This window comes from Rhinoderma darwinii, chromosome 3 (assembly GCF_050947455.1).
Source record: "Rhinoderma darwinii isolate aRhiDar2 chromosome 3, aRhiDar2.hap1, whole genome shotgun sequence".
Lineage (NCBI taxonomy): Eukaryota > Metazoa > Chordata > Amphibia > Anura > Rhinodermatidae > Rhinoderma > Rhinoderma darwinii.
Genome location: NC_134689.1, coordinates 261,146,366 through 261,161,464, shown reverse-complemented (window position 1 = coordinate 261,161,464; position 15,099 = coordinate 261,146,366). Strand labels below are relative to the sequence as shown.

At 36.5% G+C, this 15,099-nt stretch overlaps 5 non-coding genes across 5 annotated transcripts; all 5 read right to left on the bottom strand.

Moving 5' to 3' along the window:
* Nucleotides 1-509: 509 nt before the first annotated feature.
* TRNAI-AAU (transfer RNA isoleucine (anticodon AAU)) lies at nt 510-583 on the bottom strand. Its single transcript has one exon. It is a non-coding gene; the product is annotated as a tRNA-Ile (tRNA).
* A 4,438-nt stretch (nt 584-5,021) lies between these two features.
* TRNAI-AAU (transfer RNA isoleucine (anticodon AAU)) lies at nt 5,022-5,095 on the bottom strand. Its single transcript has one exon. It is a non-coding gene; the product is annotated as a tRNA-Ile (tRNA).
* Nucleotides 5,096-8,802: 3,707 nt separating this feature from the next.
* TRNAI-AAU (transfer RNA isoleucine (anticodon AAU)) lies at nt 8,803-8,876 on the bottom strand. Its single transcript has one exon. It is a non-coding gene; the product is annotated as a tRNA-Ile (tRNA).
* A 1,005-nt stretch (nt 8,877-9,881) lies between these two features.
* Nucleotides 9,882-9,955, bottom strand: TRNAI-AAU (transfer RNA isoleucine (anticodon AAU)). The gene has a single exon. It is a non-coding gene; the product is annotated as a tRNA-Ile (tRNA).
* Nucleotides 9,956-11,713: 1,758 nt separating this feature from the next.
* Nucleotides 11,714-11,787, bottom strand: TRNAI-AAU (transfer RNA isoleucine (anticodon AAU)). The gene has a single exon. It is a non-coding gene; the product is annotated as a tRNA-Ile (tRNA).
* Between the last annotated feature and the right edge of the window lie 3,312 nt (nt 11,788-15,099).

Here is a 15,099-nt window from a genome sequence, read left to right as displayed (position 1 = left end):
TTATTTTTGTCCTTAAGGTTGAAATTGGACCTCTAAGATGATTTCATGCAACAAACTCTGCATTTCTATAAATCACCGGTTAGATCATACATGGAATATTGTGTACAGTTTTGAGCACCTGTGTATGAGAAGGACATTGCTGAACTAGAATGCGTGCAAAGAAGGGAAAGCAAGGTAATTAAAGGACCTCATCACAGACGGGGATTATTTACTGTAAGAGCAGTTCGACGATTGAACTCTCTGCCACATTGAAAAGTGTTTTTTTGAAAAATATAAAATGTCATCATATTTGTACCAGATTCTGGAGATGGAACTTTGATCCAGGAATTTATTCTAATAGCCATATTTGAAGTAAGGGAGGACTTTTTCCCCTAATGACAACATTGGAATGCACTCCAAGACAGTTTTTGCCTTCCTCTGGATCAACACGGCAGGTTTATAGGTTGAATTTGATGGACCTTTTTTCAATATTATCAACTATTCAACTCTGTAACAAAAGTGAGCTTCCATGGCCCGTACGGGGATCGAACCCGTGACCTTGGCGTTATTAGCACCACGCTCTAACCAACTGAGCTAACCGGCCACTTTAACACCAAAGATTCACGTCACGTCAGTAGAAAATACATGCAAACGTGTATTCATATTGATATCCTATTAACCTGAATAATAAAATAAACTTGCAATTTTTACTACTCAAAAAGCATTGGACAAATTGCTTTTGTGTTTTCCATTCCACCCCACAAAGAGTTTTCTTTCAGTACATTATATGGTACATTAAATGCTGCCATTAAAAACAAGAACTTGTCTCGCTAAAAACAAGCCCTTATATGACTATGAGGACGGAAAAATAATAAAGTTATGACTATCGGAATACAAAGAGGCAAAATGAAGATATTATTTTTGTCCTTAAGGTTGAAATTGGACCTCTAAGATGATTTCATGCAACAAACTCTGCATTTCTATAAATCACCGGTTAGACCATACATGGAATATTGTGTACAGTTTTAAGCACCTGTGTATGAGAAGGACATTGCTGAACTAGAATGCGTGCAAAGAAGGGAAAGCAAGGTAATTAAAGGACCTCATCACAGACGGGGATTCTTTACTGTAAGAGAAGTTCGACGATTGAACTCTCTGCCACATTGAAAAGTGTTTTTTTGAAAAATATAAAATTTCATCATATTTGTACCAGATTCTGGAGATGGAACTTTGATCCAGGAATTTATTCTAATAGCCATATTTGGAGTAAGGGAGGAATTTTTCCCCTAATGACAACTTTGGAATGCACTCCAAGACAGTTTTTGCCTTCCTCTGGATCAACACGGCAGGTTTATATGTTGAATTTGATGGACCTTTTTTCAATATTATCAACTATTCAACTCTGTAACAAGCATGTAACAAAAGTGAGCTTCCATGGCCCATACGGGGATCGAACCCGTGACCTTGGCAATATTAGCACCACGCTCTAACCAACTGAGCTAACCGGCCACTTTTACACCAAAGATTCACGTCACGTCAGTAGAAAATACATGCAAACGTGTATTCATATTGATATCCTATTAACCTGAATAATAAAATAAACTTGAAATTTTTACTACTCAAAAAGCATTGGACAAATTGCTTTTGTGTTTTCCATTCCACCCCACAAAGAGTTTTCTTTCAGTACATTATATGGTACATTAAATGCTGCCATTAAAAACAAGAACTTGTCTCGCTAAAAACAAGCCCTTATATGACTATGAGGACGGAAAAATAATAAAGTTATGACTATCGGAATACAAAGAGGCAAAATCAAGATATTATTTTTGTCCTTAAGGTTGAAATTGGACCTCTAAGATGATTTCATGCAACAAACTCTGCATTTCTATAAATCACCGGTTAGACCATACATGGAATATTGTGTACAGTTTTAAGCACCTGTGTATGAGAAGGACATTGCTGAACTAGAATGCGTGCAAAGAAGGGAAAGCAAGGTAATTAAAGGACCTCATCACAGACGGGGATTCTTTACTGTAAGAGCAGTTCGACGATTGAACTCTCTGCCACATTGAAAAGTGTTTTTTTGAAAAATATAAAATTTCATCATATTACTACCAGATTCTGGAGATGGAACTTTGATCCAGGAATTTATTCTAATAGCCATATTTGGAGTAAGGGAGGAATTTTTCCCCTAATGACAACATTGGAATGCACTCCAAGACAGTTTTTGCCTTCCTCTGGATCAACACGGCAGGTTTATAGGTTGAATTTGATGGACCTTTTTTCAATATTATCAACTATTCAACTCTGTAACAAAAGTGAGCTTACATTGCCCGAATGGGGATCGAACCCGTGACCTTGGCGTTATTAGCACCACGCTCTAACCAACTGAGCTAACCGGCCACTTTTACACCAAAGATTCACGTCACGTCAGTAGAAAATACATGCAAACGTGTATTCATATTGATATCCTATTAACCTGAATAATAAAATAAACTTGCAATTTTTACTACTCAAAAAGCATTGGACAAATTGCTTTTGTGTTTTCCATTCCACCCCACAAAGAGTTTTCTTCAGTACATTATATGGTACATTAAATGCTGCCATTAAAAACAAGAACTTGTCTCGCTAAAAACAAGCCCTTATATGACTATGAGGACGGAAAAATAATAAAGTTATGACTATCGGAATACAAAGAGGCAAAATCAAGATATTATTTTTGTCCTTAAGGTTGAAATTGGACCTCTAAGATGATTTCATGCAACAAACTCTGCATTTCTATAAATCACCGGTTAGACCATACATGGAATATTGTGTACAGTTTTGAGCACCTGTGTATGAGAAGGACATTGCTGAACTAGAATGCGTGCAAAGAAGGGAAAGCAAGGTAATTAAAGGACCTCATCACAGACGGGGATTCTTTACTGTAAGAGCAGTTCGACGATTGAACTCTCTGCCACATTGAAAAGTGTTTTTTTGAAAAATATAAAATTTCAACATATTTGTACCAGATTCTGGAGATGGAACTTTGATCCAGGAATTTATTCTAATAGCCATATTTGGAGTAAGGGAGGAATTTTTCCCCTAATGACAACATTGGAATGCACTCCAAGACAGTTTTTGCCTTCCTCTGGATCAACACGGCAGGTTTATAGGTTGAATTTGATGGACCTTTTTTCAATATTATCAACTATTCAACTCTGTAACAAGCATGTAACAAAAGTGAGCTTCCATGGCCCATACGGGGATCGAACCCGTGACCTTTGCGTTATTAGCACCACGCTCTACCCAACTGAGCTAACCGGCCACTTTTACACCAAAGATTCACGTCACGTCAGTAGAAAATACATGCAAACGTGTATTCATATTGATATCCTATTAACCTGAATAATAAAATAAACTTGAAATTTTTACTACTCAAAAAGCATTGGACAAATTGCTTTTGTGTTTTCCATTCCACCCCACAAAGAGTTTTCTTTCAGTACATTATATGGTACATTAAATGCTGCCATTAAAAACAAGAACTTGTCTCGCTAAAAACAAGCCCTTATATGACTATGAGGACGGAAAAATAATAAAGTTATGACTATCGGAATACAAAGAGGCAAAATCAAGATATTATTTTTGTCCTTAAGGTTGAAATTGGACCTCTAAGATGATTTCATGCAACAAACTCTGCATTTCTATAAATCACCGGTTAGACCATACATGGAATATTGTGTACAGTTTTGAGCACCTGTGTATGAGAAAGACATTGCTGAACTAGAATGCGTGCAAAGAAGGGAAAGCAAGGTAATTAAAGGACCTCATCACAGACGGGGATTCTTTACTGTTAGAGAAGTTCGACGATTGAACTCTCTGCCACATTGAAAAGTGTTTTTTTGAAAAATATAAAATGTCATCATATTTGTACCAGATTCTGGAGATGGAACTTTGATCCAGGAATTTATTCTAATAGCCATATTTGGAGTAAGGGAGGAATTTTTCCCCTAATGACAACATTGGAATGCACTCCAAGACAGTTTTTGCCTTCCTCTGGATCAACACAGCAGGTTTATAGGTTGAATTTGATGGACCTTTTTTCAATATTATCAACTATTCAACTCTGTAACAAGCATGTAACAAAAGCGAGCTTCCACGGCCTGTACAGGGATCGAACCTGTGACCTTGGCGTTATTAGCACCACACTCTAACCAACTGAGCTAACCGGCCACTTATACACCAAAGATTCACGTCACGTCAGTAGAAAATACATGCAAACGTGTATTCATATTGATATCCTATTAACCTGAATAATAAAATAAACTTGCAATTTTTACTACTCAAAAAGCATTGGACAAATTGCTTTTGTGTTTTCCATTCCACCCCACAAAGAGTTTTCTTCAGTACATTATATGGTACATTAAATGCTGCCATTAAAAACAAGAACTTGTCTCGCTAAAAACAAGCCCTTATATGACTATGAGGACGGAAAAATAATAAAGTTATGACTATCGGAATACAAAGAGGCAAAATCAAGATATTATTTTTGTCCTTAAGGTTGAAATTGGACCTCTAAGATGATTTCATGCAACAAACTCTGCATTTCTATAAATCACCGGTTAGACCATACATGGAATATTGTGTACAGTTTTGAGCACCTGTGTATGAGAAGGACATTGCTGAACTAGAATGCGTGCAAAGAAGGGAAAGCAAGGTAATTAAAGGACCTCATCACAGACGGGGATTCTTTACTGTAAGAGCAGTTCGACGATTGAACTCTCTGCCACATTGAAAAGTGTTTTTTTGAAAAATATAAAATTTCATCATATTTGTACCAGATTCTGGAGATGGAACTTTGATCCAGGAATTTATTCTAATAGCCATATTTGGAGTAAGGGAGGAATTTTTCCCCTAATGACAACATTGGAATGCACTCCAAGACAGTTTTTGCCTTCCTCTGGATCAACACGGCTGGTTTATCGGTTGAATTTGATGGACCTTTTTTCAATATTATCAACTATTCAACTCTGTAACAAGCATGTAACAAAAGTGAGCTTCCATGGCCCGTACGGGGATCGAACCCGTGACCTTGGCGTTATTAGCACCACGCTCTAACCAACTGAGCTAACCGGCCACTTTTACACCAAAGATTCACGTCACGTCAGTAGAAAATACATGCAAACGTGTATTCATATTGATATCCTATTAACCTGAATAATAAAATAAACTTGCAATTTTTACTACTCAAAAAGCATTGGACAAATTGCTTTTGTGTTTTCCATTCCACCCCACAAAGAGTTTTCTTCAGTACATTATATGGTACATTAAATGCTGCCATTAAAAACAAGAACTTGTCTCGCTAAAAACAAGCCCTTATATGACTATGAGGACGGAAAAATAATAAAGTTATGACTATCGGAATACAAAGAGGCAAAATCAAGATATTATTTTTCCATTCCACCCCACAAAGAGTTTTCTTTCAGTACATTATATGGTACATTAAATGCTGCCATTAAAAACAAGAACTTGTCTCGCTAAAAACAAGCCCTTATATGACTATGAGGACGGAAAAATAATAAAGTTATGACTATCGGAATACAAAGAGGCAAAATCAAGATATTATTTTTATCCTTAAGGTTGAAATTGAACCTCTAAGATGATTTCATGCAACAAACTCTGCATTTCTATAAATCACCGGTTAGACCATACATGGAATATTGTGTACAGTTTTAAGCACCTGTGTATGAGAAGGACATTGCTGAACTAGAATGCGTGCAAAGAAGGGAAAGCAAGGTAATTAAAGGACCTCATCACAGACGGGGATTCTTTACTGTAAGAGCAGTTCGACGATTGAACTCTCTGCCACATTGAAAAGTGTTTTTTTGAAAAATATAAAATTTCATCATATTTGTACCAGATTCTGGAGATGGAACTTTGATCCAGGAATTTATTCTAATAGCCATATTTGGAGTAAGGGAGGAATTTTTCCCCTAATGAGAAAATTGGAATGCACTCCAAGACAGTTTTTGCCTTCCTCTGGATCAACACGGCTGGTTTATAGGTTGAATTTGATGGACCTTTTTTCAATATTATCAACTATTCAACTCTGTAACAAAAGTGAGCTTACATTGCCCGAATGGGGATCGAACCCGTGACCTTGGCGTTATTAGCACCACGCTCTAACCAACTGAGCTAACCGGCCACTTTTACACCAAAGATTCACGTCACGTCAGTAGAAAATACATGCAAACGTGTATTCATATTGATATCCTATTAACCTGAATAATAAAATAAACTTGCAATTTTTACTACTCAAAAAGCATTGGACAAATTGCTTTTGTGTTTTCCATTCCACCCCACAAAGAGTTTTCTTCAGTACATTATATGGTACATTAAATGCTGCCATTAAAAACAAGAACTTGTCTCGCTAAAAACAAGCCCTTATATGACTATGAGGACGGAAAAATAATAAAGTTATGACTATCGGAATACAAAGAGGCAAAATCAAGATATTATTTTTGTCCTTAAGGTTGAAATTGGACCTCTAAGATGATTTCATGCAACAAACTCTGCATTTCTATAAATCACCGGTTAGACCATACATGGAATATTGTGTACAGTTTTGAGCACCTGTGTATGAGAAGGACATTGCTGAACTAGAATGCGTGCAAAGAAGGGAAAGCAAGGTAATTAAAGGACCTCATCACAGACGGGGATTCTTTACTGTAAGAGCAGTTCGACGATTGAACTCTCTGCCACATTGAAAAGTGTTTTTTTGAAAAATATAAAATTTCAACATATTTGTACCAGATTCTGGAGATGGAACTTTGATCCAGGAATTTATTCTAATAGCCATATTTGGAGTAAGGGAGGAATTTTTCCCCTAATGACAACATTGGAATGCACTCCAAGACAGTTTTTGCCTTCCTCTGGATCAACACGGCAGGTTTATAGGTTGAATTTGATGGACCTTTTTTCAATATTATCAACTATTCAACTCTGTAACAAGCATGTAACAAAAGTGAGCTTCCATGGCCCATACGGGGATCGAACCCGTGACCTTTGCGTTATTAGCACCACGCTCTACCCAACTGAGCTAACCGGCCACTTTTACACCAAAGATTCACGTCACGTCAGTAGAAAATACATGCAAACGTGTATTCATATTGATATCCTATTAACCTGAATAATAAAATAAACTTGAAATTTTTACTACTCAAAAAGCATTGGACAAATTGCTTTTGTGTTTTCCATTCCACCCCACAAAGAGTTTTCTTTCAGTACATTATATGGTACATTAAATGCTGCCATTAAAAACAAGAACTTGTCTCGCTAAAAACAAGCCCTTATATGACTATGAGGACGGAAAAATAATAAAGTTATGACTATCGGAATACAAAGAGGCAAAATCAAGATATTATTTTTGTCCTTAAGGTTGAAATTGGACCTCTAAGATGATTTCATGCAACAAACTCTGCATTTCTATAAATCACCGGTTAGACCATACATGGAATATTGTGTACAGTTTTGAGCACCTGTGTATGAGAAAGACATTGCTGAACTAGAATGCGTGCAAAGAAGGGAAAGCAAGGTAATTAAAGGACCTCATCACAGACGGGGATTCTTTACTGTTAGAGAAGTTCGACGATTGAACTCTCTGCCACATTGAAAAGTGTTTTTTTGAAAAATATAAAATGTCATCATATTTGTACCAGATTCTGGAGATGGAACTTTGATCCAGGAATTTATTCTAATAGCCATATTTGGAGTAAGGGAGGAATTTTTCCCCTAATGACAACATTGGAATGCACTCCAAGACAGTTTTTGCCTTCCTCTGGATCAACACAGCAGGTTTATAGGTTGAATTTGATGGACCTTTTTTCAATATTATCAACTATTCAACTCTGTAACAAGCATGTAACAAAAGCGAGCTTCCACGGCCTGTACGGGGATCGAACCTGTGACCTTGGCGTTATTAGCACCACACTCTAACCAACTGAGCTAACCGGCCACTTATACACCAAAGATTCACGTCACGTCAGTAGAAAATACATGCAAACGTGTATTCATATTGATATCCTATTAACCTGAATAATAAAATAAACTTGCAATTTTTACTACTCAAAAAGCATTGGACAAATTGCTTTTGTGTTTTCCATTCCACCCCACAAAGAGTTTTCTTCAGTACATTATATGGTACATTAAATGCTGCCATTAAAAACAAGAACTTGTCTCGCTAAAAACAAGCCCTTATATGACTATGAGGACGGAAAAATAATAAAGTTATGACTATCGGAATACAAAGAGGCAAAATCAAGATATTATTTTTGTCCTTAAGGTTGAAATTGGACCTCTAAGATGATTTCATGCAACAAACTCTGCATTTCTATAAATCACCGGTTAGACCATACATGGAATATTGTGTACAGTTTTGAGCACCTGTGTATGAGAAGGACATTGCTGAACTAGAATGCGTGCAAAGAAGGGAAAGCAAGGTAATTAAAGGACCTCATCACAGACGGGGATTCTTTACTGTAAGAGCAGTTCGACGATTGAACTCTCTGCCACATTGAAAAGTGTTTTTTTGAAAAATATAAAATTTCATCATATTTGTACCAGATTCTGGAGATGGAACTTTGATCCAGGAATTTATTCTAATAGCCATATTTGGAGTAAGGGAGGAATTTTTCCCCTAATGACAACATTGGAATGCACTCCAAGACAGTTTTTGCCTTCCTCTGGATCAACACGGCTGGTTTATAGGTTGAATTTGATGGACCTTTTTTCAATATTATCAACTATTCAACTCTGTAACAAGCATGTAACAAAAGTGAGCTTCCATGGCCCGTACGGGGATCGAACCCGTGACCTTGGCGTTATTAGCACCACGCTCTAACCAACTGAGCTAACCGGCCACTTTTACACCAAAGATTCACGTCACGTCAGTAGAAAATACATGCAAACGTGTATTCATATTGATATCCTATTAACCTGAATAATAAAATAAACTTGCAATTTTTACTACTCAAAAAGCATTGGACAAATTGCTTTTGTGTTTTCCATTCCACCCCACAAAGAGTTTTCTTCAGTACATTATATGGTACATTAAATGCTGCCATTAAAAACAAGAACTTGTCTCGCTAAAAACAAGCCCTTATATGACTATGAGGACGGAAAAATAATAAAGTTATGACTATCGGAATACAAAGAGGCAAAATCAAGATATTATTTTTCCATTCCACCCCACAAAGAGTTTTCTTTCAGTACATTATATGGTACATTAAATGCTGCCATTAAAAACAAGAACTTGTCTCGCTAAAAACAAGCCCTTATATGACTATGAGGACGGAAAAATAATAAAGTTATGACTATCGGAATACAAAGAGGCAAAATCAAGATATTATTTTTATCCTTAAGGTTGAAATTGAACCTCTAAGATGATTTCATGCAACAAACTCTGCATTTCTATAAATCACCGGTTAGACCATACATGGAATATTGTGTACAGTTTTAAGCACCTGTGTATGAGAAGGACATTGCTGAACTAGAATGCGTGCAAAGAAGGGAAAGCAAGGTAATTAAAGGACCTCATCACAGACGGGGATTCTTTACTGTAAGAGCAGTTCGACGATTGAACTCTCTGCCACATTGAAAAGTGTTTTTTTGAAAAATATAAAATTTCATCATATTTGTACCAGATTCTGGAGATGGAACTTTGATCCAGGAATTTATTCTAATAGCCATATTTGGAGTAAGGGAGGAATTTTTCCCCTAATGAGAAAATTGGAATGCACTCCAAGACAGTTTTTGCCTTCCTCTGGATCAACACGGCTGGTTTATAGGTTGAATTTGATGGACCTTTTTTCAATATTATCAACTATTCAACTCTGTAACAAGCATGTAACAAAAGTGAGCTTCCATGGCCCGTACGGGGATCGAACCCGTGACCTTGGCGTTATTAGCACCACGCTCTAACCAACTGAGCTAACCGGCCACTTTTACACCAAAGATTCACGTCACGTCAGTAGAAAATACATGCAAACGTGTATTCATATTGATATCCTATTAACCTGAATAATAAAATAAACTTGCAATTTTTACTACTCAAAAAGCATTGGACAAATTGCTTTTGTGTTTTCCTTTCCACCCCACAAAGAGTTTTCTTTCAGTACATTATATGGTACATTAAATGCTGCCATTAAAAACAAGAACTTGTCTCGCTAAAAACAAGCCCTTATATGACTATGAGGACGGAAAAATAATAAAGTTATGACTATCGGAATACAAAGAGGCAAAATCAAGATATTATTTTTGTCCTTAAGGTTGAAATTGGACCTCTAAGATGATTTCATGCAACGAACTCTGCATTTCTATAAATCACCGGTTAGACCATACATGGAATATTGTGTACAGTTTTAAGCACCTGTGTATGAGAAGGACATTGCTGAACTAGAATGCGTGCAAAGAAGGGAAAGCAAGGTAATTAAAGGACCTCATCACAGACGGGGATTCTTTACTGTAAGAGCAGTTCGACGATTGAACTCTCTGCCACATTGAAAAGTGTTTTTTTGAAAAATATAAAATGTCATCATATTTGTACCAGATTCTGGAGATGGAACTTTGATCCAGGAATTTATTCTAATAGCCATATTTGGAGTAAGGGAGGAATTTTTCCCCTAATGACAACATTGGAATGCACTCCAAGACAGTTTTTGCCTTCCTCTGGATCAACACGGCAGGTTTATAGGTTGAATTTGATGGACCTTTTTTAAATATTATCAACTATTCAAATCTGTAACAAAAGTGAGCTTCCATGGCCCATACGGGGATCGAACCCATGACCTTGGTGTTATTAGCACCACGCTCTAACCAACTGAGCTAACCGGCCACTTTTACACCAAAGATTCACGTCACGTCAGTAGAAAATACATGCAAACGTGTATTCATATTGATATCCTATTAACCTGAATAATAAAATAAACTTGAAATTTTTACTACTCAAAAAGAATTGGACAAATTGCTTTTGTGTTTTCCATTCCACCCCACAAAGAGTTTTCTTTCAGTACATTATATGGTACATTAAATGCTGCCATTAAAAACAAGAACTTGTCTCGCTAAAAACAAGCCCTTATATGACTATGAGGACGGAAAAATAATAAAGTTATGACTATCAGAATACAAAGAGGCAAAATCAAGATATTATTTTTATCCTTAAGGTTGAAATTGAACCTCTAAGATGATTTCATGCAACAAACTCTGCATTTCTATAAATCACCGGTTAGACCATACATGGAATATTGTGTACAGTTTTAAGCACCTGTGTATGAGAAGGACATTGCTGAACTAGAATGCGTGCAAAGAAGGGAAAGCAAGGTAATTAAAGGACCTCATCACAGACGGGGATTCTTTACTGTAAGAGCAGTTCGACGATTGAACTCTCTGCCACATTGAAAAGTGTTTTTTTGAAAAATATAAAATTTCATCATATTTGTACCAGATTCTGGAGATGGAACTTTGATCCAGGAATTTATTCTAATAGCCATATTTGGAGTAAGGGAGGAATTTTTCCCCTAATGACAACATTGGAATGCACTCCAAGACAGTTTTTGCCTTCCTCTGGATCAACACGGCAGGTTTATAGGTTGAATTTGATGGACCTTTTTTCAATATTATCAACTATTCAACTCTGTAACAAGCATGTAACAAGCATGTAACAAGCATGTAACAAGCATGTAACAAAAGTGAGCTTCCATGGCCCGTACGGGGATCGAACCCGTGACCTTGGCGTCATTAGCACCACGCTCTAACCAACTGAGCTAACCGGCCACTTTTACACCAAAGATTCACGTCACGTCAGTAGAAAATACATGCAAACGTGTATTCATATTGATATCCTATTAACCTGAATAATAAAATAAACTTGCAATTTTTACTACTCAAAAAGCATTGGACAAATTGCTTTTGTGTTTTCCATTCCACCCCACAAAGAGTTTTCTTTCAGTACATTATATGGTACATTAAATGCTGCCATTAAAAACAAGAACTTGTCTCGCTAAAAACAAGCCCTTATATGACTATGAGGACGGAAAAATAATAAAGTTATGACTATCGGAATACAAAGAGGCAAAATCAAGATATTATTTTTCCATTCCACCCCACAAAGAGTTTTCTTTCAGTACATTATATGGTACATTAAATGCTGCCATTAAAAACAAGAACTTGTCTCGCTAAAAACAAGCCCTTATATGACTATGAGGACGGAAAAATAATAAAGTTATGACTATCAGAATACAAAGAGGCAAAATCAAGATATTATTTTTGTCCTTAAGGTTGAAATTGAACCTCTAAGATGATTTCATGCAACAAACTCTGCATTTCTATAAATCACCGGTTAGACCATACATGGAATATTGTGTACAGTTTTAAGCACCTGTGTATGAGAAGGACATTGCTGAACTAGAATGCGTGCAAAGAAGGGAAAGCAAGGTAATTAAAGGACCTCATCACAGACGGGGATTCTTTACTGTAAGAGCAGTTCGACGATTGAACTCTCTGCCACATTGAAAAGTGTTTTTTTGAAAAATATAAAATTTCATCATATTTGTACCAGATTCTGGAGATGGAACTTTGATCCAGGAATTTATTCTAATAGCCATATTTGGAGTAAGGGAGGAATTTTTCCCCTAATGAGAAAATTGGAATGCTTTCTGTGATCGCAATGAGGTCACTTTACGCCTTGATCTCCATGCAGGTTCAAATCAGGTGGGGGGGTGCGAGCTCGGAGAAGCAAAGACACACTGAGACGTTTCTCAAGGCAAAAATACTTCTGACTTTATTTGCAGAGACACAGAGTTTATATAGTAAAAATATCATATAATTACGTGCAGACACATATGAGTCATTTAGACATATACATTCTTGTGGTTTCTTTCCTCATTATTCTTATCTCTACATACATTGTTTCTTATTCCTTACATCTAATTTTTAATCCGGTGTTCTACCCATATCTATCTTGGCTGTACGCCCAGAACCCAAAAATGCTGGTAACAAACTCCCTAGTTCCTGGTAGTACACTCATAACATAATGAATTCGCAATTCCCAGTTTCAGCAGAACATCTGCAGATTATCACATTCCATAACCTTTCAATAATACCCAAAATATAGACTCGTTTATCCTTCTACCTTGAAGTAGTACATACATTACACTTATATCATTGATTATAGGTTGTTCTATACCATCACAATCCCTCCTTTTGTGATTTTACCAACACCTAAATTCCAATGCTACTTCTATCTCCTGATAGCAAGGCTTCGATCCATTTCTTCACTTGATTCACACAGGTATGTAGGTGGGGTAATCTCACAACACTCTTTCATCATAATATATAGGCCTCTGACTGAATGCTTCCCTTATCTTGCAAAATACATAACAATTGAAACATGTAAGCAATACAAATAATATCATTAAACAAATCAATGGTTGGAAAAGCACATGCAATATCTTAGTGGCAGTGGGAGAAAATCCTGTAAAAACGTCATACCAATGATGGGCACTGGCATCTTTTATTGCTGACAATAAATTTATTACTTCCCTAGCTGCTATTGTAGCCAATACTTTCACTTTACTTAGAGTTACATTATGGGCTGCTATCAATTTCTTTACGTCTTTAGACTTTTGTAACACTTGTTTTAACTCTTCCAGTGGCAAACTAAAATTTCCATAGGGCAAAGGTTCAGGTACCCATACAGTGGACATTATTTCTTCTAAAGTAGGCAGGAACACTATAGTTTGGTTCCCCCAAGTCAAATGCGTCACATTGTATAGACATCCTGAAAATGGTCCTGTGAGATTAAACTGGCTAAGGGTCTGCTTGTTGTTAGTTATTAAACATACATGCTGTGGACCTACTTCAATATAAACCTGTAGGTTAACTTCTGGGATTATAGTGAGTGCGCATACATTATCCTGGTGCTGCATTAGACAGGGTTCATATATCCCTGACTGTTCATTACATACATATCCTTGCTCTGTTAACTGGCACAAATCTATATTCCTTGTCTTATTTTGAGAATCTATGTGTGTTCCTTTCATTTCCAGGATACAATATTGTCCTAATAATGTCACCCAATCAATCATTACCATTGGCATAACAATAAATTTGCATAATAGAGTAGGATTTTTCACATGAAATGCTATTAGTCTTCCTGCACACCATTTAGGTGTACACTCAGTATACTCAGGCTGGAACAATAACCACGTATCATTTCTCTTTCCTATGGGCAGAATGTCTGTCCATTGCCTAACATGACTACTAAACAATTTATTCTTACAATTATTCATCTGTTCTTGTTGCCACATCGTTTTAAGCGTACATACTGTCCAATTTACTAAAGTTGATACATTCTGTAATGTTCTATATTCGGTTAGCATACTTTCATTAAAAACATTTAGAAACAGTTCATCTATAGCTAACCCTTTTTGCTGTAAGTGAAAGGTAGTAGGTAACCATGAGGCACCTATCCTTAATGCAGTAGATGTGTCATCTCCCACTGAGTTTAATTTGTTCATAACTGTTTCTAACTGTATACCATTCAATACTCCTAATCCCGTTCCTACCCCTCCTAATAGCGGGTCATACCATTCTCTTTTTTGTCTATGACAGCTGGGGGATTCAGGGAAGGAAATATTGAAGTGTACATTCTTTTTCTGCTGTTGGGTTACAGCGCTCTTACAAGTGTGTGGGATTCTTTCCAGACTTTGTACTGTTATATGTGGCTTAAAACTATCTCTTAAAATTATTATCAAGAATACAAAATATCTTCTATTTCTTATTTGGCTATTATTCATACATAATATAATCCCATCAGTTTCTTTTATTACAATCGTAGAGTTGAGCCTCTCCTTGTTGCATCTTTCATAAGTCTTATTTATCATTTCGTTTCTATTTTTCCTGGTTGTATATTTCTGTCGATACTGTAAATCTGGTTCATAACAACAAAGCAACAGCCCCGGCGTCTCTTCTTGTATGCTAATGTTGGCTGTTTTGTCTATGTGAAGGTACACAGTCCCTCCATGTGGTCCCTTCGGTTGTAGTCACATTTGTAGTATAACACGGGGCATTGGCCTTACAGGTGTA